The sequence below is a fragment of the Taudactylus pleione genome, unplaced genomic scaffold, assembly GCF_031769625.1.
Source record: "Taudactylus pleione unplaced genomic scaffold, aTauple2 ptg000100l, whole genome shotgun sequence".
NCBI lineage: Eukaryota > Metazoa > Chordata > Amphibia > Anura > Myobatrachidae > Taudactylus > Taudactylus pleione.
The window spans coordinates 5948078-5969257 of NW_028284502.1; the positions used below are offsets into that span (position 1 = coordinate 5948078).

The 21180-nt window shown below is 30.4% G+C and overlaps 20 non-coding genes across 20 annotated transcripts; all 20 read left to right on the forward strand.

Annotated features, from left to right (window-relative positions):
- The first annotated feature begins 193 nt into the window (after positions 1–193).
- Positions 194–267, forward strand: TRNAT-AGU (transfer RNA threonine (anticodon AGU)). Its single transcript has one exon. It is a non-coding gene; the product is annotated as a tRNA-Thr (tRNA).
- Positions 268–1122: 855 nt separating this feature from the next.
- On the forward strand, positions 1123–1196 carry TRNAT-CGU (transfer RNA threonine (anticodon CGU)). Its single transcript has one exon. It is a non-coding gene; the product is annotated as a tRNA-Thr (tRNA).
- Positions 1197–2378: 1182 nt separating this feature from the next.
- On the forward strand, positions 2379–2452 carry TRNAT-AGU (transfer RNA threonine (anticodon AGU)). The gene has a single exon. It is a non-coding gene; the product is annotated as a tRNA-Thr (tRNA).
- An 853-nt stretch (positions 2453–3305) lies between these two features.
- TRNAT-CGU (transfer RNA threonine (anticodon CGU)) lies at positions 3306–3379 on the forward strand. The gene has a single exon. It is a non-coding gene; the product is annotated as a tRNA-Thr (tRNA).
- A 1182-nt stretch (positions 3380–4561) lies between these two features.
- On the forward strand, positions 4562–4635 carry TRNAT-AGU (transfer RNA threonine (anticodon AGU)). The gene has a single exon. It is a non-coding gene; the product is annotated as a tRNA-Thr (tRNA).
- Positions 4636–5490: 855 nt separating this feature from the next.
- TRNAM-CAU (transfer RNA methionine (anticodon CAU)) lies at positions 5491–5564 on the forward strand. The gene has a single exon. It is a non-coding gene; the product is annotated as a tRNA-Met (tRNA).
- A 1181-nt stretch (positions 5565–6745) lies between these two features.
- Positions 6746–6819, forward strand: TRNAT-AGU (transfer RNA threonine (anticodon AGU)). The gene has a single exon. It is a non-coding gene; the product is annotated as a tRNA-Thr (tRNA).
- Positions 6820–7672: 853 nt separating this feature from the next.
- TRNAT-CGU (transfer RNA threonine (anticodon CGU)) lies at positions 7673–7746 on the forward strand. Its single transcript has one exon. It is a non-coding gene; the product is annotated as a tRNA-Thr (tRNA).
- A 1182-nt stretch (positions 7747–8928) lies between these two features.
- Positions 8929–9002, forward strand: TRNAT-AGU (transfer RNA threonine (anticodon AGU)). Its single transcript has one exon. It is a non-coding gene; the product is annotated as a tRNA-Thr (tRNA).
- Positions 9003–9857: 855 nt separating this feature from the next.
- Positions 9858–9931, forward strand: TRNAT-CGU (transfer RNA threonine (anticodon CGU)). Its single transcript has one exon. It is a non-coding gene; the product is annotated as a tRNA-Thr (tRNA).
- Positions 9932–11113: 1182 nt separating this feature from the next.
- TRNAT-AGU (transfer RNA threonine (anticodon AGU)) lies at positions 11114–11187 on the forward strand. Its single transcript has one exon. It is a non-coding gene; the product is annotated as a tRNA-Thr (tRNA).
- Positions 11188–12040: 853 nt separating this feature from the next.
- Positions 12041–12114, forward strand: TRNAT-CGU (transfer RNA threonine (anticodon CGU)). Its single transcript has one exon. It is a non-coding gene; the product is annotated as a tRNA-Thr (tRNA).
- Positions 12115–13296: 1182 nt separating this feature from the next.
- TRNAT-AGU (transfer RNA threonine (anticodon AGU)) lies at positions 13297–13370 on the forward strand. The gene has a single exon. It is a non-coding gene; the product is annotated as a tRNA-Thr (tRNA).
- An 855-nt stretch (positions 13371–14225) lies between these two features.
- TRNAM-CAU (transfer RNA methionine (anticodon CAU)) lies at positions 14226–14299 on the forward strand. The gene has a single exon. It is a non-coding gene; the product is annotated as a tRNA-Met (tRNA).
- Positions 14300–15480: 1181 nt separating this feature from the next.
- Positions 15481–15554, forward strand: TRNAT-AGU (transfer RNA threonine (anticodon AGU)). The gene has a single exon. It is a non-coding gene; the product is annotated as a tRNA-Thr (tRNA).
- Positions 15555–16406: 852 nt separating this feature from the next.
- TRNAT-CGU (transfer RNA threonine (anticodon CGU)) lies at positions 16407–16480 on the forward strand. The gene has a single exon. It is a non-coding gene; the product is annotated as a tRNA-Thr (tRNA).
- Positions 16481–17662: 1182 nt separating this feature from the next.
- On the forward strand, positions 17663–17736 carry TRNAT-AGU (transfer RNA threonine (anticodon AGU)). The gene has a single exon. It is a non-coding gene; the product is annotated as a tRNA-Thr (tRNA).
- Positions 17737–18591: 855 nt separating this feature from the next.
- TRNAT-CGU (transfer RNA threonine (anticodon CGU)) lies at positions 18592–18665 on the forward strand. Its single transcript has one exon. It is a non-coding gene; the product is annotated as a tRNA-Thr (tRNA).
- Positions 18666–19847: 1182 nt separating this feature from the next.
- On the forward strand, positions 19848–19921 carry TRNAT-AGU (transfer RNA threonine (anticodon AGU)). The gene has a single exon. It is a non-coding gene; the product is annotated as a tRNA-Thr (tRNA).
- Positions 19922–20774: 853 nt separating this feature from the next.
- TRNAT-CGU (transfer RNA threonine (anticodon CGU)) lies at positions 20775–20848 on the forward strand. The gene has a single exon. It is a non-coding gene; the product is annotated as a tRNA-Thr (tRNA).
- The last annotated feature ends 332 nt before the right edge of the window (positions 20849–21180 follow it).

Sequence of the window (21180 nt, forward strand, 5' to 3'; positions counted from 1 at the left end):
CTTTAGCAGTCTTCTTTCTGGCTTACTTGGTGGACAATGTTCTATGTTTCTAGATAAAGTCTACATCTGACAAACACAAAATAATGCAATATTTCCTTTCTTGAATATAATCTATATTTTAGCATTAAAATGTTGCTAAGATAAACATCAGATATTTCCATAAAATAGCATGTAAAAAAGCTTCTTTCCATGTGGTGCTGTGGCTTAGTTGGTTAAAGCGCCTGTCTAGTAAACAGGAGATCCTGAGTTCAAATCTCAGCAGTGCCTTTGTTTGATTCATTTTCATCTACTAAGTATGTAGTTTGTTGTTGATTCGTTACAATATGAGACGTGACAACTGTAGTAGCTTTCACCCAGGCTTACTTGATGAACAATGTACTACATTTCTAGAAAAAGTCCATATCAGAAAAACACAAAATAATGCTATATTCCCATTCTTGAGTATAAGCTATTTTTTTTTTTAAATAAACTGATGCTAAGGCAAACATCAGAAATTTCCAGAAAATAGCATTTATTATGCTTGAGCAAGCTCCATGATTAATATCATGTGCAGTCAAAGGAGAATCATGCAGGGAATTTTATAAAATGTCAGTTACAAGTACATTTTCTAAGATAAATAGAGAGAGAGTAATTTTTATCATAACAGCTGGGAGAACAATTGAAAATTAAACAATATTTAGTTCCATAACATCCAAAATTGTGTTAACAAAGTGTTTCCAAAACTGCTTTGCTTTTCTTGAAAAAGCTTAAAGATAAAATGCTAAAAATTGTTCTATCTTTTTAAGATACTTTTTAATTTTACTTCATGTTTTTACTATGTGAGCATCAGAAAATACTGGCACTAATTCTCATGTAGGTTTCCTTTAAAGAGAAATCCATAATAACTGCTACAAAATAGTATACTAGAAAGTCACTTGGTAATACATTGTAAGAAATAAGGGCCTGTATTTCACAAAAGAAAGAAGAGAATAAAAACATATTTATTTAGTCACTTATTCATTCAAAATTGCCAACTGTTTTAAACTTTGATAAAATACATGTCTCAAAAAGCATTTCAAATATTTTTACCAAAAATTATACTTTACATATATTTTTTTTAATATTAAACAGGGGCTTCTATATGGTGCTGTGGCTTAGTTGGTTAAAGTGCCTGTCTCGTAAACAAGAGATCCTGAGTTCAAATCTCAGCAGTACCTTTTATTTGCTTGTCATATCTTAGCATGTAGTGTATTGTTGATGCTCAAGAAATAAGACGTGATTCCTTGAGCAACTTTCACCCCAGTTCACTTGGTCAGCAATACAGTTCATTTCTAGATGCAGTCCATATTAGAAGACAACAAAACATGTTCCTGTTTTGATATAAGCCATATAGTTGAATTAAATGTATGCTGTTAGACATGAGAGTTTTCTAGAAAATACTTTGCATTCTGTTTAAACAACCTCAGGAATAATAATGGAGTTTAGTCAAAGGAGAAGTCCATAGGAAGTGTGAAAATAACTAAAGCAAAGTATGTTTACCAAGATCATTTGGGAAAGAGTCATTTTAGTCCTAGAGGCTAGGAGAATTATTTAAAAATGAATCAATATTTAGTTTCATAACATTTGCAAAATTCTGTTAGGAAAGTATTTCCAGAAAAAAAAGCTTCAAGTCTCTTGAACAAGCTTCAAGAAAAAAAGCTAACATTAGATCTATATTTAGAAGATAGAGATCTTCATTTGAATTACAAGTTTATTTTTTCTGTTTCTGTATCATAAAAAAGCAAACATTAATCCATTGTAGGATGTTTTTAAAGAGAAAGCTATAATAACTGCTACAAAAAATTAATATAAGAGAGTGACTTTGCCAAACCATTTTAAGAAAAACAGTCCTATAATTTTTAAATAAATGTAGAGAAGAAAACATATACTGTATTTTTTTTCTTTATTTTTACCTTTAAAAGAATCAATTAAGCATCGGCCTTTTTAAGGATCTCAAAAAATGTTACCATAAAACATACATGAGATATATAATTTTTCATTATATGACACTTTGGAGCAGGTGGTGCTGTGGCTTAGCTGGTTAACACGCCTGTCTAGTAAACGGGAGATCCTGCAATCGAATCTTGGCAGTGACTTTTGTTTAGTTAATTTTCATCACCTTATTATGTAGTTTGTTGTTGATTCATGACAATATGAGATGTGAAAACTTTAGCAGTCTTCTTTCTGGCTTACTTGGTGGACAATGTTCTATGTTTCTAGATAAAGTCTACATCTGACAAACACAAAATAATGCAATATTTCCTTTCTTGAATATAATCTATATTTTAGCATTAAAATGTTGCTAAGATAAACATCAGATATTTCCATAAAATAGCATGTAAAAAAGCTTCTTTCCATGTGGTGCTGTGGCTTAGTTGGTTAAAGCGCCTGTCTAGTAAACAGGAGATCCTGAGTTCAAATCTCAGCAGTGCCTTTGTTTGATTAATTTTCATCTACTAAGTATGTAGTTTGTTGTTGATTCGTTACAATATGAGACGTGACAACTGTAGTAGCTTTCACCCAGGCTTACTTGATGAACAATGTACTACATTTCTAGAAAAAGTCCATATCAGAAAAACACAAAATAATGCTATATTCCCATTCTTAAGTATAAGCTATTTTTTTTAAAATAAACTGATGCTAAGGCAAACATCAGAAATTTCCAGAAAATAGCATTTATTATGCTTGAGCAAGCTCCATGATTAATATCATGTGCAGTCAAAGGAGAATCATGCAGGGAATTTTATAAAATGTCAGTTACAAGTACATTTTCTAAGATAAATAGAGAGAGAGTAATTTTTATCATAACAGCTGGGAGAACAATTGAAAATTAAACAATATTTAGTTCCATAACATCCAAAATTGTGTTAACAAAGTGTTTCCAAAACTGCTTTGCTTTTCTTGAAAAAGCTTAAAGATAAAATGCTAAAAATTGTTCTATCTTTTTAAGATACTTTTTAATTTTACTTCATGTTTTTACTATGTGAGCATCAGAAAATACTGGCACTAATTCTCATGTAGGATTCCTTTAAAGAGAAATCCATAATAACTGCTACAAAATAGTATACTAGAAAATCACATGGCAATACATTGTAAGAAATAAGGGCCTGTATTTCACAAAAGAAAGAAGAGAATAAAAACATATTTATTTATTCACTTATTCATTCAAAATTGCCAACTGTTTTAAACTTTGATAAAATACATGTCTCAAAAAGCATTTCAAATATTATTACCAAAAATTATACTTTACATATATTTTTTTTAATATTAAACAGGGGCTTCTATATGGTGCTGTGGCTTAGTTGGTTAAAGTGCCTGTCTCGTAAACAGGAGATCCTGAGTTCAAATCTCAGCAGTACTTTTTATTTGCTTGTCATATCTTAGCATGTAGTGTATTGTTGATGCTCAAGAAATAAGACGTGATTCCTTGAGCAACTTTCACCCCAGTTCACTTGGTCAGCAATACAGTTCATTTCTAGATGCAGTCCATATTAGAAGACAACAAAACATGTTCCTGTTTTGATATAAGCCATATAGTTGAATTAAATGTATGCTGTTAGATATGAGAGTTTTCTTGAAAATACTTTGCATTCTGTTTAAACAACCTCCAGAATAATAATGGAGTTTAGTCAAAGGAGAAGTCCATAGGAAGTGTGAAAATAACTAAAGCAAAGTATGTTTACCAAGATCATTTGGGAAAGAGTCATTTTAGTCCTAGAGGCTAGGAGAATTATTTAAAAACGAATCAATATTTAGTTTCATAACATTTGCAAAATTCTGTTAGGAAAGTATTTCCAGAAAAAAAAGCTTCAAGTCTCTTGAACAATCTTCAAGAAAAAAAGCTAACATTAGATCTATATTTAGAAGATAGAGATCTTCATTTGAATTACAAGTTTATTTTTTCTGTTTCTGTATCATAAAAAAGCAAACATTAATCCATTGTAGGATGTTTTTAAAGAGAATGCTATAATAACTGCTACAAAAAATTAATATAAGAGAGTGACTTTGCCAAACCATTTTAAGAAAAACAGTCCTATAATTTTTAAATAAATGTAGAGAAGAAAACATATACTGTATTTTTTTTCTTTATTTTTACCTTTTAAAGAATCAATTAAGCATCGGCCTTTTTAAGGATCTCAAAAAATGTTACCATAAAACATACATGAGATATATAATTTTTCATTATATGACACTTTGGAGCAGGTGGTGCTGTGGCTTAGCTGGTTAACACGCCTGTCTAGTAAACAGGAGATCCTGCAATCGAATCTTGGCAGTGACTTTTGTTTAGTTAATTTTCATCACCTTATTATGTAGTTTGTTGTTGATTCATGACAATATGAGATGTGAAAACTTTAGCAGTCTTCTTTCTGGCTTACTTGGTGGACAATGTTCTATGTTTCTAGATAAAGTCTACATCTGACAAACACAAAATAATGCAATATTTCCTTTCTTGAATATAATCTATATTTTAGCATTAAAATGTTGCTAAGATAAACATCAGATATTTCCATAAAATAGCATGTAAAAAAGTTTCTTTCCATGTGGTGCTGTGGCTTAGTTGGTTAAAGCGCCTGTCTAGTAAACAGGAGATCCTGAGTTCAAATCTCAGCAGTGCCTTTGTTTGATTCATTTTCATCTACTAAGTATGTAGTTTGTTGTTGATTCATTACAATATGAGACGTGACAACTGTAGTAGCTTTCACCCAGGCTTACTTGATGAACAATGTACTACATTTCTAGAAAAAGTCCATATCAGAAAAACACAAAATAATGCTATATTCCCATTCTTGAGTATAAGCTATTTTTTTTTTAAATAAACTGATGCTAAGGCAATCATCAGAAATTTCCAGAAAATAGCATTTATTATGCTTGAGCAAGCTCCATGATTAATATCATGTGCAGTCAAAGGAGAATCATGCAGGGAATTTTATAAAATGTCAGTTACAAGTACATTTTCTAAGATAAATAGAGAGAGAGTAATTTTTATCATAACAGCTGGGAGAACAATTGAAAATTAAACAATATTTAGTTCCATAACATCCAAAATTGTGTTAACAAAGTGTTTCCAAAACTGCTTTGCTTTTCTTGAAAAAGCTTAAAGATAAAATGCTAAAAATTGTTCTATCTTTTTAAGATACTTTTTAATTTTACTTCATGTTTTTACTATGTGAGCATCAGAAAATACTGGCACTAATTCTCATGTAGGATTCCTTTAAAGAGAAATCCATAATAACTGCTACAAAATAGTATACTAGAAAGTCACATGGCAATACATTGTAAGAAATAAGGGCCTGTATTTCACAAAAGAAAGAAGAGAATAAAATCATATTTATTTATTCACTTATTCATTCAAAATTGCCAACCGTTTTAAACTTTGATAAAATACATGTCTCAAAAAGCATTTCAAATATTATTAGCCAAAAATTATACTTTACATATATTTTTTTTAATATTAAACAGGGGCTTCTATATGGTGCTGTGGCTTAGTTGGTTAAAGTGCCTGTCTCATAAACAGGAGATCCTGAGTTCAAATCTCAGCAGTACCTTTTATTTGCTTGTCATATCTTAGCATGTAGTGTATTGTTGATGCTCAAGAAATAAGACGTGATTCCTTGAGCAACTTTCACCCCAGTTCACTTGGTCAGCAATACAGTTCATTTCTAGATGCAGTCCATATTAGAAGACAACAAAACATGTTCCTGTTTTGATATAAGCCATATAGTTGAATTAAATGTATGCTGTTAGACATGAGAGTTTTCTAGAAAATACTTTGCATTCTGTTTAAACAACCTCAGGAATAATAATGGAGTTTAGTCAAAGGAGAAGTCCATAGGAAGTGTGAAAATAACTAAAGCAAAGTATGTTTACCAAGATCATTTGGGAAAGAGTCATTTTAGTCCTAGAGGCTAGGAGAATTATTTAAAAATGAATCAATATTTAGTTTCATAACATTTGCAAAATTCTGTTAGGAAAGTATTTCCAGAAAAAAAAGCTTCAAGTCTCTTGAACAAGCTTCAAGAAAAAAAGCTAACATTAGATCTATATTTAGAAGATAGAGATCTTCATTTGAATTACAAGTTTATTTTTTCTGTTTCTGTATCATAAAAAAGCAAACATTAATCCATTGTAGGATGTTTTTAAAGAGAAAGCTATAATAACTGCTACAAAAAATTAATATAAGAGAGTGACTTTGCCAAACCATTTTAAGAAAAACAGTCCTATAATTTTTAAATAAATGTAGAGAAGAAAACATATACTGTATTTTTTTCTTTATTTTTACCTTTAAAAGAATCAATTAAGCATCGGCCTTTATAAGGATCTCAAAAAATGTTACCATAAAACATACATGAGATATATAATTTTTCATTATATGACACTTTGGAGCAGGTGGTGCTGTGGCTTAGCTGGTTAACACGCCTGTCTAGTAAACGGGAGATCCTGCAATCGAATCTTGGCAGTGACTTTTGTTTAGTTAATTTTCATCACCTTATTATGTAGTTTGTTGTTGATTCATGACAATATGAGATGTGAAAACTTTAGCAGTCTTCTTTCTGGCTTACTTGGTGGACAATGTTCTATGTTTCTAGATAAAGTCTACATCTGACAAACACAAAATAATGCAATATTTCCTTTCTTGAATATAATCTATATTTTAGCATTAAAATGTTGCTAAGATAAACATCAGATATTTCCATAAAATAGCATGTAAAAAAGCTTCTTTCCATGTGGTGCTGTGGCTTAGTTGGTTAAAGCGCCTGTCTAGTAAACAGGAGATCCTGAGTTCAAATCTCAGCAGTGCCTTTGTTTGATTCATTTTCATCTACTAAGTATGTAGTTTGTTGTTGATTCGTTACAATATGAGACGTGACAACTGTAGTAGCTTTCACCCAGGCTTACTTGATGAACAATGTACTACATTTCTAGAAAAAGTCCATATCAGAAAAACACAAAATAATGCTATATTCCCATTCTTGAGTATAAGCTATTGTTTTAAAAATAAACTGATGCTAAGGCAAACATCAGAAATTTCCAGAAAATAGCATTTATTATGCTTGAGCAAGCTCCATGATTAATATCGTGTGCAGTCAAAGGAGAATCATGCAGGGAATTTTATAAAATGTCAGTTACAAGTACATTTTCTAAGATAAATAGAGAGAGAGTAATTTTTATCATAACAGCTGGGAGAACAATTGAAAATTAAACAATATTTAGTTCCATAACATCCAAAATTGTGTTAACAAAGTGTTTCCAAAACTGCTTTGCTTTTCTTGAAAAAGCTTAAAGATAAAATGCTAAAAATTGTTCTATCTTTTTAAGATACTTTTTAATTTTACTTCATGTTTTTACTATGTGAGCATCAGAAAATACTGGCACTAATTCTCATGTAGGATTCCTTTAAAGAGAAATCCATAATAACTGCTACAAAATAGTATACTAGAAAGTCACATGGCAATACATTGTAAGAAGTAAGGGCCTGTATTTCACAAAAGAAAGAAGAGAATAAAAACATATTTATTTATTCACTTATTCATTCAAAATTGCCAACTGTTTTAAACTTTGATAAAATACATGTCTCAAAAAGCATTTCAAATATTATTACCAAAAATTATACTTTACATATATTTTTTTTAATATTAAACAGGGGCTTCTATATGGTGCTGTGGCTTAGTTGGTTAAAGTGCCTGTCTCGTAAACAGGAGGTCCTGAGTTCAAATCTCAGCAGTACCTTTTATTTGCTTGTCATATCTTAGCTTGTAGTGTATTGTTGATGCTCAAGAAATAATACGTGATTCCTTGAGCAACTTTCACCCCAGTTCACTTGGTCAGCAATACAGTTCATTTCTAGATGCAGTCCATATTAGAAGACAACAAAACATGTTCCTGTTTTGATATAAGCCATATAGTTGAATTAAATGTATGCTGTTAGACATGAGAGTTTTCTAGAAAATACTTTGCATTCTGTTTAAACAACCTCCAGAATAATAATGGAGTTTAGTCAAAGGAGAAGTCCATAGGAAGTGTGAAAATAACTAAAGCAAAGTATGTTTACCAAGATCATTTGGGAAAGAGTCATTTTAGTCCTAGAGGCTAGGAGAATTAATTAAAAACGAATCAATATTTAGTTTCATAACATTTGCAAAATTCTGTTAGGAAAGTATTTCCAGAAAAAAAAGCTTCAAGTCTCTTTAACAATCTTCAAGAAAAAAAGCTAACATTAGATCTATATTTAGAAGATAGAGATCTTCATTTGAATTACAAGTTTATTTTTTCTGTTTCTGTATCATAAAAAAGCAAACATTAATCCATTGTAGGATGTTTTTAAAGAGAATGCTATAATAACTGCTACAAAAAATTAATATAAGAGAGTGACTTTGCCAAACCAATTTAAGAAAAACAGTCCTATAATTTTTAAATAAATGTAGAGAAGAAAACATATACTGTATTTTTTTTCTTTATTTTTACCTTTTAAAGAATCGATTAAGCATCGGCCTTTTTAAGGATCTCAAAAAATGTTACCATAAAACATACATGAGATATATAATTTTTCATTATATGACACTTTGGAGCAGGTGGTGCTGTGGCTTAGCTGGTTAACACGCCTGTCTAGTAAACAGGAGATCCTGCAATCGAATCTTGGCAGTGACTTTTGTTTAGTTAATTTTCATCACCTTATTATGTAGTTTGTTGTTGATTCATGACAATATGAGATGTGAAAACTTTAGCAGTCTTCTTTCTGGCTTACTTGGTGGACAATGTTCTATGTTTCTAGATAAAGTCTACATCTGACAAACACAAAATAATGCAATATTTCCTTTCTTGAATATAATCTATATTTTAGCATTAAAATGTTGCTAAGATAAACATCAGATATTTCCATAAAATAGCATGTAAAAAAGCTTCTTTCCATGTGGTGCTGTGGCTTAGTTGGTTAAAGCGCCTGTCTAGTAAACAGGAGATCCTGAGTTCAAATCTCAGCAGTGCCTTTGTTTGATTCATTTTCATCTACTAAGTATGTAGTTTGTTGTTGATTCGTTACAATATGAGACGTGACAACTGTAGTAGCTTTCACCCAGGCTTACTTGATGAACAATGTACTACATTTCTAGAAAAAGTCCATATCAGAAAAACACAAAATAATGCTATATTCCCATTCTTGAGTATAAGCTATTTTTTTTTTAAAATAAACTGATGCTAAGGCAAACATCAGAAATTTCCAGAAAATAGCATTTATTATGCTTGAGCAAGCTCCATGATTAATATCATGTGCAGTCAAAGGAGAATCATGCAGGGAATTTTATAAAATGTCAGTTACAAGTACATTTTCTAAGATAAATAGAGAGAGAGTAATTTTTATCATAACAGCTGGGAGAACAGTTGAAAATTAAACAATATTTAGTTCCATAACATCCAAAATTGTGTTAACAAAGTGTTTCCAAAACTGCTTTGCTTTTCTTGAAAAAGCTTAAAGATAAAATGCTAAAAATTGTTCTATCTTTTTAAGATACTTTTTAATTTTACTTCATGTTTTTACTATGTGAGCATCAGAAAATACTGGCACTAATTCTCATGTAGGTTTCCTTTAAAGAGAAATCCATAATAACTGCTACAAAATAGTATACTAGAAAGTCACTTGGCAATACATTGTAAGAAATAAGGGCCTGTATTTCACAAAAGAAAGAAGAGAATAAAAACATATTTATTTAGTCACTTATTCATTCAAAATTGCCAACTGTTTTAAACTTTGATAAAATACATGTCTCAAAAAGCATTTCAAATATTTTTAACAAAAATTATACTTTACATATATTTTTTTTAATATTAAACAGGGGCTTCTATATGGTGCTGTGGCTTAGTTGGTTAAAGTGCCTGTCTCGTAAACAAGAGATCCTGAGTTCAAATCTCAGCAGTACCTTTTATTTGCTTGTCATATCTTAGCATGTAGTGTATTGTTGATGCTCAAGAAATAAGACGTGATTCCTTGAGCAACTTTCACCCCAGTTCACTTGGTCAGCAATACAGTTCATTTCTAGATGCAGTCCATATTAGAAGACAACAAAACATGTTCCTGTTTTGATATAAGCCATATAGTTGAATTAAATGTATGCTGTTAGACATGAGAGTTTTCTAGAAAATACTTTGCATTCTGTTTAAACAACCTCAGGAATAATAATGGAGTTTAGTCAAAGGAGAAGTCCATAGGAAGTGTGAAAATAACTAAAGCAAAGTATGTTTACCAAGATCATTTGGGAAAGAGTCATTTTAGTCCTAGAGGCTAGGAGAATTATTTAAAAATGAATCAATATTTAGTTTCATAACATTTGCAAAATTCTGTTAGGAAAGTATTTCCAGAAAAAAAAGCTTCAAGTCTCTTGAACAAGCTTCAAGAAAAAAAGCTAACATTAGATCTATATTTAGAAGATAGAGATCTTCATTTGAATTACAAGTTTATTTTTTCTGTTTCTGTATCATAAAAAAGCAAACATTAATCCATTGTAGGATGTTTTTAAAGAGAAAGCTATAATAACTGCTACAAAAAATTAATATAAGAGAGTGACTTTGCCAAACCATTTTAAGAAAAACAGTCCTATAATTTTTAAATAAATGTAGAGAAGAAAACATATACTGTATTTTTTTTCTTTATTTTTACCTTTAAAAGAATCAATTAAGCATCGGCCTTTTTAAGGATCTCAAAAAATGTTACCATAAAACATACATGAGATATATAATTTTTCATTATATGACACTTTGGAGCAGGTGGTGCTGTGGCTTAGCTGGTTAACACGCCTGTCTAGTAAACGGGAGATCCTGCAATCGAATCTTGGCAGTGACTTTTGTTTAGTTAATTTTCATCACCTTATTATGTAGTTTGTTGTTGATTCATGACAATATGAGATGTGAAAACTTTAGCAGTCTTCTTTCTGGCTTACTTGGTGGACAATGTTCTATGTTTCTAGATAAAGTCTACATCTGACAAACACAAAATAATGCAATATTTCCTTTCTTGAATATAATCTATATTTTAGCATTAAAATGTTGCTAAGATAAACATCAGATATTTCCATAAAATAGCATGTAAAAAAGCTTCTTTCAATGTGGTGCTGTGGCTTAGTTGGTTAAAGCGCCTGTCTAGTAAACAGGAGATCCTGAGTTCAAATCTCAGCAGTGCCTTTGTTTGATTAATTTTCATCTACTAAGTATGTAGTTTGTTGTTGATTCGTTACAATATGAGACGTGACAACTGTAGTAGCTTTCACCCAGGCTTACTTGATGAACAATGTACTACATTTCTAGAAAAAGTCCATATCAGAAAAACACAAAATAATGCTATATTCCCATTCTTAAGTATAAGCTATTTTTTTTAAAATAAACTGATGCTAAGGCAAACATCAGAAATTTCCAGAAAATAGCATTTATTATGCTTGAGCAAGCTCCATGATTAATATCATGTGCAGTCAAAGGAGAATCATGCAGGGAATTTTATAAAATGTCAGTTACAAGTACATTTTCTAAGATAAATAGAGAGAGAGTAATTTTTATCATAACAGCTGGGAGAACAATTGAAAATTAAACAATATTTAGTTCCATAACATCCAAAATTGTGTTAACAAAGTGTTTCCAAAACTGCTTTGCTTTTCTTGAAAAAGCTTAAAGATAAAATGCTAAAAATTGTTCTATCTTTTTAAGATACTTTTTAATTTTACTTCATGTTTTTACTATGTGAGCATCAGAAAATACTGGCACTAATTCTCATGTAGGATTCCTTTAAAGAGAAATCCATAATAACTGCTACAAAATAGTATACTAGAAAATCACATGGCAATACATTGTAAGAAATAAGGGCCTGTATTTCACAAAAGAAAGAAGAGAATAAAAACATATTTATTTATTCACTTATTCATTCAAAATTGCCAACTGTTTTAAACTTTGATAAAATACATGTCTCAAAAAGCATTTCAAATATTATTACCAAAAATTATACTTTACATATATTTTTTTTAATATTAAACAGGGGCTTCTATATGGTGCTGTGGCTTAGTTGGTTAAAGTGCCTGTCTCGTAAACAGGAGATCCTGAGTTCAAATCTCAGCAGTACTTTTTATTTGCTTGTCATATCTTAGCATGTAGTGTATTGTTGATGCTCAAGAAATAAGACGTGATTCCTTGAGCAACTTTCACCCCAGTTCACTTGGTCAGCAATACAGTTCATTTCTAGATGCAGTCCATATTAGAAGACAACAAAACATGTTCCTGTTTTGATATAAGCCATATAGTTGAATTAAATGTATGCTGTTAGACATGAGAGTTTTCTAGAAAATACTTTGCATTCTGTTTAAACAACCTCCAGAATAATAATGGAGTTTAGTCAAAGGAGAAGTCCATAGGAAGTGTGAAAATAACTAAAGCAAAGTATGTTTACCAAGATCATTTGGGAAAGAGTCATTTTAGTCCTAGAGGCTAGGAGAATTATTTAAAAACGAATCAATATTTAGTTTCATAACATTTGCAAAATTCTGTTAGGAAAGTATTTCCAGAAAAAAAAGCTTCAAGTCTCTTGAACAATCTTCAAGAAAAAAAGCTAACATTAGATCTATATTTAGAAGATAGAGATCTTCATTTGAATTACAAGTTTATTTTTTCTGTTTCTGTATCATAAAAAAGCAAACATTAATCCATTGTAGGATGTTTTTAAAGAGAATGCTATAATAACTGCTACAAAAAATTAATATAAGAGAGTGACTTTGCCAAACCATTTTAAGAAAAACAGTCCTATAATTTTTAAATAAATGTAGAGAAGAAAACATATACTGTATTTTTTTTCTTTATTTTTACCTTTTAAAGAATCGATTAAGCATCGGCCTTTTTAAGGATCTCAAAAAATGTTACCATAAAACATACATGAGATATATAATTTTTCATTATATGACACTTTGGAGCAGGTGGTGCTGTGGCTTAGCTGGTTAACACGCCTGTCTAGTAAACAGGAGATCCTGCAATCGAATCTTGGCAGTGACTTTTGTTTAGTTAATTTTCATCACCTTATTATGTAGTTTGTTGTTGATTCATGACAATATGAGATGTGAAAACTTTAGCAGTCTTCTTTCTGGCTTACTTGGTGGACAATGTTCTATGTTTCTAGATAAAGTCTACATCTGACAAACACAAAATAATGCAATATTTCCTTTCTTGAATATAATCTATATTTTAGCATTAAAATGTTGCTAAGATAAACATCAGATATTTCCATAAAATAGCATGTAAAAAAGTTTCTTTCCATGTGGTGCTGTGGCTTAGTTGGTTAAAGCGCCTGTCTAGTAAACAGGAGATCCTGAGTTCAAATCTCAGCAGTGCCTTTGTTTGATTCATTTTCATCTACTAAGTATGTAGTTTGTTGTTGATTCATTACAATATGAGACGTGACAACTATAGTAGCTTTCACCCAGGCTTACTTGATGAACAATGTACTACGTTTCTAGAAAAAGTCCATATCAGAAAAACACAAAATAATGCTATATTCCCATTCTTGAGTATAAGCTATTTTTTTTTTAAATAAACTGATGCTAAGGCAATCATCAGAAATTTCCAGAAAATAGCATTTATTATGCTTGAGCAAGCTCCATGATTAATATCATGTGCAGTCAAAGGAGAATCATGCAGGGAATTTTATAAAATGTCAGTTACAAGTACATTTTCTAAGATAAATAGAGAGAGAGTAATTTTTATCATAACAGCTGGGAGAACAATTGAAAATTAAACAATATTTAGTTCCATAACATCCAAAATTGTGTTAACAAAGTGTTTCCAAAACTGCTTTGCTTTTCTTGAAAAAGCTTAAAGATAAAATGCTAAAAATTGTTCTATCTTTTTAAGATACTTTTTAATTTTACTTCATGTTTTTACTATGTGAGCATCAGAAAATACTGGCACTAATTCTCATGTAGGATTCCTTTAAAGAGAAATCCATAATAACTGCTACAAAATAGTATACTAGAAAGTCACATGGCAATACATTGTAAGAAATAAGGGCCTGTATTTCACAAAAGAAAGAAGAGAATAAAAACATATTTATTTATTCACTTATTCATTCAAAATTGCCAACCGTTTTAAACTTTGATAAAATACATGTCTCAAAAAGCATTTCAAATATTATTAGCCAAAAATTATACTTTACATATATTTTTTTTAATATTAAACAGGGGCTTCTATATGGTGCTGTGGCTTAGTTGGTTAAAGTGCCTGTCTCATAAACAGGAGATCCTGAGTTCAAATCTCAGCAGTACCTTTTATTTGCTTGTCATATCTTAGCATGTAGTGTATTGTTGATGCTCAAGAAATAAGACGTGATTCCTTGAGCAACTTTCACCCCAGTTCACTTGGTCAGCAATACAGTTCATTTCTAGATGCAGTCCATATTAGAAGACAACAAAACATGTTCCTGTTTTGATATAAGCCATATAGTTGAATTAAATGTATGCTGTTAGACATGAGAGTTTTCTAGAAAATACTTTGCATTCTGTTTAAACAACCTCAGGAATAATAATGGAGTTTAGTCAAAGGAGAAGTCCATAGGAAGTGTGAAAATAACTAAAGCAAAGTATGTTTACCAAGATCATTTGGGAAAGAGTCATTTTAGTCCTAGAGGCTAGGAGAATTATTTAAAAATGAATCAATATTTAGTTTCATAACATTTGCAAAATTCTGTTAGGAAAGTATTTCCAGAAAAAAAAGCTTCAAGTCTCTTGAACAAGCTTCAAGAAAAAAAGCTAACATTAGATCTATATTTAGAAGATAGAGATCTTCATTTGAATTACAAGTTTATTTTTTCTGTTTCTGTATCATAAAAAAGCAAACATTAATCCATTGTAGGATGTTTTTAAAGAGAAAGCTATAATAACTGCTACAAAAAATTAATATAAGAGAGTGACTTTGCCAAAACATTTTAAGAAAAACAGTCCTATAATTTTTAAATAAATGTAGAGAAGAAAACATATACTGTATTTTTTTCTTTATTTTTACCTTTAAAAGAATCAATTAAGCATCGGCCTTTATAAGGATCTCAAAAAATGTTACCATAAAACATACATGAGATATATAATTTTTCATTATATGACACTTTGGAGCAGGTGGTGCTGTGGCTTAGCTGGTTAACACGCCTGTCTAGTAAACGGGAGATCCTGCAATCGAATCTTGGCAGTGACTTTTGTTTAGTTAATTTTCATCACCTTATTATGTAGTTTGTTGTTGATTCATGACAATATGAGATGTGAAAACTTTAGCAGTCTTCTTTCTGGCTTACTTGGTGGACAATGTTCTATGTTTCTAGATAAAGTCTACATCTGACAAACACAAAATAATGCAATATTTCCTTTCTTGAATATAATCTATATTTTAGCATTAAAATGTTGCTAAGATAAACATCAGATATTTCCATAAAATAGCATGTAAAAAAGCTTCTTTCCATGTGGTGCTGTGGCTTAGTTGGTTAAAGCACCTGTCTAGTAAACAGGAGATCCTGAGTTCAAATCTCAGCAGTGCCTTTGTTTGATTCATTTTCATCTACTAAGTATGTAGTTTGTTGTTGATTCGTTACAATATGAGACGTGACAACTGTAGTAGCTTTCACCCAGGCTTACTTGATGAACAATGTACTACATTTCTAGAAAAAGTCCATATCAGAAAAACACAAAATAATGCTATATTCCCATTCTTGAGTATAAGCTATTGTTTTAAAAATAAACTGATGCTAAGGCAAACATCAGAAATTTCCAGAAAATAGCATTTATTATGCTTGAGCAAGCTCCATGATTAATATCGTGTGCAGTCAAAGGAGAATCATGCAGGGAATTATATAAAATGTCAGTTACAAGTACATTTTCTAAGATAAATAGAGAGAGAGTAATTTTTATCATAACAGCTGGGAGAACAATTGAAAATTAAACAATATTTAGTTCCATAACATCCAAAATTGTGTTAACAAAGTGTTTCCAAAACTGCTTTGCTTTTCTTGAAAAAGCTTAAAGATAAAATGCTAAAAATTGTTCTATCTTTTTAAGATACTTTTTAATTTTACTTCATGTTTTTACTATGTGAGCATCAGAAAATACTGGCACTAATTCTCATGTAGGATTCCTTTAAAGAGAAATCCATAATAACTGCTACAAAATAGTATACTAGAAAGTCACATGGCAATACATTGTAAGAAATAAGGGCCTGTATTTCACAAAAGAAAGAAGAGAATAAAAACATATTTATTTATTCACTTATTCATTCAAAATTGCCAACTGTTTTAAACTTTGATAAAATACATGTCTCAAAAGCATTTCAAATATTATTACCAAAAATTATACTTTACATATATTTTTTTTAATATTAAACAGGGGCTTCTATATGGTGCTGTGGCTTAGTTGGTTAAAGTGCCTGTCTCGTAAACAGGAGGTCCTGAGTTCAAATCTCAGCAGTACCTTTTATTTGCTTGTCATATCTTAGCATGTAGTGTATTGTTGATGCTCAAGAAATAAGACGTGATTCCTTGAGCAACTTTCACCCCAGTTCACTTGGTCAGCAATACAGTTCATTTCTAGATGCAGTCCATATTAGAAGACAACAAAACATGTTCCTGTTTTGATATAAGCCATATAGTTGAATTAAATGTATGCTGTTAGACATGAGAGTTTTCTAGAAAATACTTTGCATTCTGTTTAAACAACCTCCAGAATAATAATGGAGTTTAGTCAAAGGAGAAGTCCATAGGAAGTGTGAAAATAACTAAAGCAAAGTATGTTTACCAAGATCATTTGGGAAAGAGTCATTTTAGTCCTAGAGGCTAGGAGAATTAATTAAAAACGAATCAATATTTAGTTTCATAACATTTGCAAAATTCTGTTAGGAAAGTATTTCCAGAAAAAAAAGCTTCAAGTCTCTTGAACAATCTTCAAGAAAAAAAGCTAACATTAGATCTATATTTAGAAGATAGAGATCTTCATTTGAATTACAAGTTTATTTTTTCTGTTTCTGTATCATAAAAAAGCAAACATTAATCCATTGTAGGATGTTTTTAAAGAGAATGCTATAATAACTGCTACAAAAAATTAATATAAGAGAGTGACTTTGCCAAACCAATTTAAGAAAAACAGTCCTATAATTTTTAAATAAATGTAGAGAAGAAAACATATACTGTATTTTTTTTCTTTATTTTTACCTTTTAAAGAATCGATTAAGCATCGGCCTTTTTAAGGATCTCAAAAAATGTTACCATAAAACATACATGAGATATATAATTTTTCATTATATGACACTTTGGAGCAGGTGGTGCTGTGGCTTAGCTGGTTAACACGCCTGTCTAGTAAACAGGAGATCCTGCAATCGAATCTTGGCAGTGACTTTTGTTTAGTTAATTTTCATCACCTTATTATGTAGTTTGTTGTTGATTCATGACAATATGAGATGTGAAAACTTTAGCAGTCTTCTTTCTGGCTTACTTGGTGGACAATGTTCTATGTTTCTAGATAAAGTCTACATCTGACAAACACAAAATAATGCAATATTTCCTTTCTTGAATATAATCTATATTTTAGCATTAAAATGTTGCTAAGATAAACATCAGATATTTCCATAAAATAGCATGTAAAAAAGCTTCTTTCCATGTGGTGCTGTGGCTTAGTTGGTTAAAGCGCCTGTCTAGTAAACAGGAGATCCTGAGTTCAAATCTCAGCAGTGCCTTTGTTTGATTCATTTTCATCTACTAAGTATGTAGTTTGTTGTTGATTCGTTACAATATGAGACGTGACAACTGTAGTAGCTTTCACCCAGGCTTACTTGATGAACAATGTACTACATTTCTAGAAAAAGTCCATATCAGAAAAACACAAAATAATGCTATATTCCCATTCTTGAGTATAAGCTATTTTTTTTTTTAAATAAACTGATGCTAAGGCAAACATCAGAAATTTCCAGAAAATAGCATTTATTATGCTTGAGCAAGCTCCATGATTAATATCATGTGCAGTCAAAGGAGAATCATGCAGGGAATTTTATAAAATGTCAGTTACAAGTACATTTTCTAAGATAAATAGAGAGAGAGTAATTTTTATCATAACAGCTGGGAGAACAATTGAAAATTAAACAATATTTAGTTCCATAACATCCAAAATTGTGTTAACAAAGTGTTTCCAAAACTGCTTTGCTTTTCTTGAAAAAGCTTAAAGATAAAATGCTAAAAATTGTTCTATCTTTTTAAGATACTTTTTAATTTTACTTCATGTTTTTACTATGTGAGCATCAGAAAATACTGGCACTAATTCTCATGTAGGTTTCCTTTAAAGAGAAATCCATAATAACTGCTACAAAATAGTATACTAGAAAGTCACTTGGCAATACATTGTAAGAAATAAGGGCCTGTATTTCACAAAAGAAAGAAGAGAATAAAAACATATTTATTTAGTCACTTATTCATTCAAAATTGCCAACTGTTTTAAACTTTGATAAAATACATGTCTCAAAAAGCATTTCAAATATTTTTAACAAAAATTATACTTTACATATATTTTTTTTAATATTAAACAGGGGCTTCTATATGGTGCTGTGGCTTAGTTGGTTAAAGTGCCTGTCTCGTAAACAGGAGATCCTGAGTTCAAATCTCAGCAGTACCTTTTATTTGCTTGTCATATCTTAGCATGTAGTGTATTGTTGATGCTCAAGAAATAAGACGTGATTCCTTGAGCAACTTTCACCCCAGTTCACTTGGTCAGCAATACAGTTCATTTCTAGATGCAGTCCATATTAGAAGACAACAAAACATGTTCCTGTTTTGATATAAGCCATTTAGTTGAATTAAATGTATGCTGTTAGACATGAGAGTTTTCTAGAAAATACTTTGCATTCTGTTTAAACAACCTCCAGAATAATAATGGAGTTTAGTCAAAGGAGAAGTCCATAGGAAGTGTGAAAATAACTAAAGCAAAGTATGTTTACCAAGATCATTTGGGAAAGAGTCATTTTAGTCCTAGAGGCTAGGAGAATTATTTAAAAATGAATCAATATTTAGTTTCATAACATTTGCAAAATTCTGTTAGGAAAGTATTTCCAGAAAAAAAAGCTTCAAGTCTCTTGAACAAGCTTCAAGAAAAAAAGCTAACATTAGATCTATATTTAGAAGATAGAGATCTTCATTTGAATTACAAGTTTATTTTTTCTGTTTCTGTATCATAAAAAAGCAAACATTAATCCATTGTAGGATGTTTTTAAAGAGAAAGCTATAATAACTGCTACAAAAAATTAATATAAGAGAGTGACTTTGCCAAACCATTTTAAGAAAAACAGTCCTATAATTTTTAAATAAATGTAGAGAAGAAAACATATACTGTATTTTTTTTCTTTATTTTTACCTTTAAAAGAATCAATTAAGCATCGGCCTTTTTAAGGATCTCAAAAAATGTTACCATAAAACATACATGAGATATATAATTTTTCATTATATGACACTTTGGAGCAGGTGGTGCTGTGGCTTAGCTGGTTAACACGCCTGTCTAGTAAACGGGAGATCCTGCAATCGAATCTTGGCAGTGACTTTTGTTTAGTTAATTTTCATCACCTTATTATGTAGTTTGTTGTTGATTCATGACAATATGAGATGTGAAAATTTTAGCAGTCTTCTTTCTGGCTTACTTGGTGGACAATGTTCTATGTTTCTAGATAAAGTCTACATCTGACAAACACAAAATAATGCAATATTTCCTTTCTTGAATATAATCTATATTTTAGCATTAAAATGTTGCTAAGATAAACATCAGATATTTCCATAAAATAGCATGTAAAAAAGCATCTTTCCATGTGGTGCTGTGGCTTAGTTGGTTAAAGCGCCTGTCTAGTAAACAGGAGATCCTGAGTTCAAATCTCAGCAGTGCCTTTGTTTGATTAATTTTCATCTACTAAGTATGTAGTTTGTTGTTGACTCGTTACAATATGAGACGTGACAACTGTAGTAGCTTTCACCCAGGCTTACTTGATGAACAATGTACTACATTTCTAGAAAAAGTCCATATCAGAAAAACACAAAATAATGCTATATTCCCATTCTTAAGTATAAGCTATTTTTTTAAAAATAAACTGATGCTAAGGCAAACATCAGAAATTTCCAGAAAATACCATTTATTATGCTTGAGCAAGCTCCATGATTAATATCATGTGCAGTCAAAGGAGAATCATGCAGGGAATTTTATAAAATGTCAGTTACAAGTACATTTTCTAAGATAAATAGAGAGAGAGTAATTTTTATCATAACATCTGGGAGAACAATTGAAAATTAAACAATATTTAGTTCCATAACATCCAAAATTGTGTTAACAAAGTGTTTCCAAAACTGCTTTGCTTTTCTTGAAAAAGCTTAAAGATAAAATGCTAAAAATTGTTCTATCTTTTTAAGATACTTTTTAATTTTACTTCATGTTTTTACTATGTGAGCATCAGAAAATACTGGCACTAATTCTCATGTAGGATTCCTTTAAAGAGAAATCCATAATAACTGCTACAAAATAGTATACTAGAAAATCACATGGCAATACATTGTAAGAAATAAGGGCCTGTATTTCACAAAAGAAAGAAGAGAATAAAAACATATTTATTTATTCACTTATTCATTCAAAATTGCCAACTGTTTTAAACTTTGATAAAATACATGTCTCAAAAAGCATTTCAAATATTATTACCAAAAATTATACTTTACATATATTTTTTTTAATATTAAACAGGGGCTTCTATATGGTGCTGTGGCTTAGTTGGTTAAAGTGCCTGTCTCGTAAACAGGAGATCCTGAGTTCAAATCTCAGCAGTACCTTTTATTTGCTTGTCATATCTTAGCATGTAGTGTATTGTTGATGCTCAAGAAATAAGACGTGATTCCTTGAGCAACTTTCACCCCAGTTCACTTGGTCAGCAATACAGTTCATTTCTAGATGCAGTCCATATTAGAAGACAACAAAACATGTTCCTGTTTTGATATAAGCCATATAGTTGAATTAAATGTATGCTGTTAGACATGAGAGTTTTCTAGAAAATACTTTGCATTCTGTTTAAACAACCTCCAGAATAATAATGGAGTTTAGTCAAAGGAGAAGTCCATAGGAAGTGTGAAAATAACTAAAGCAAAGTATGTTTACCAAGATCATT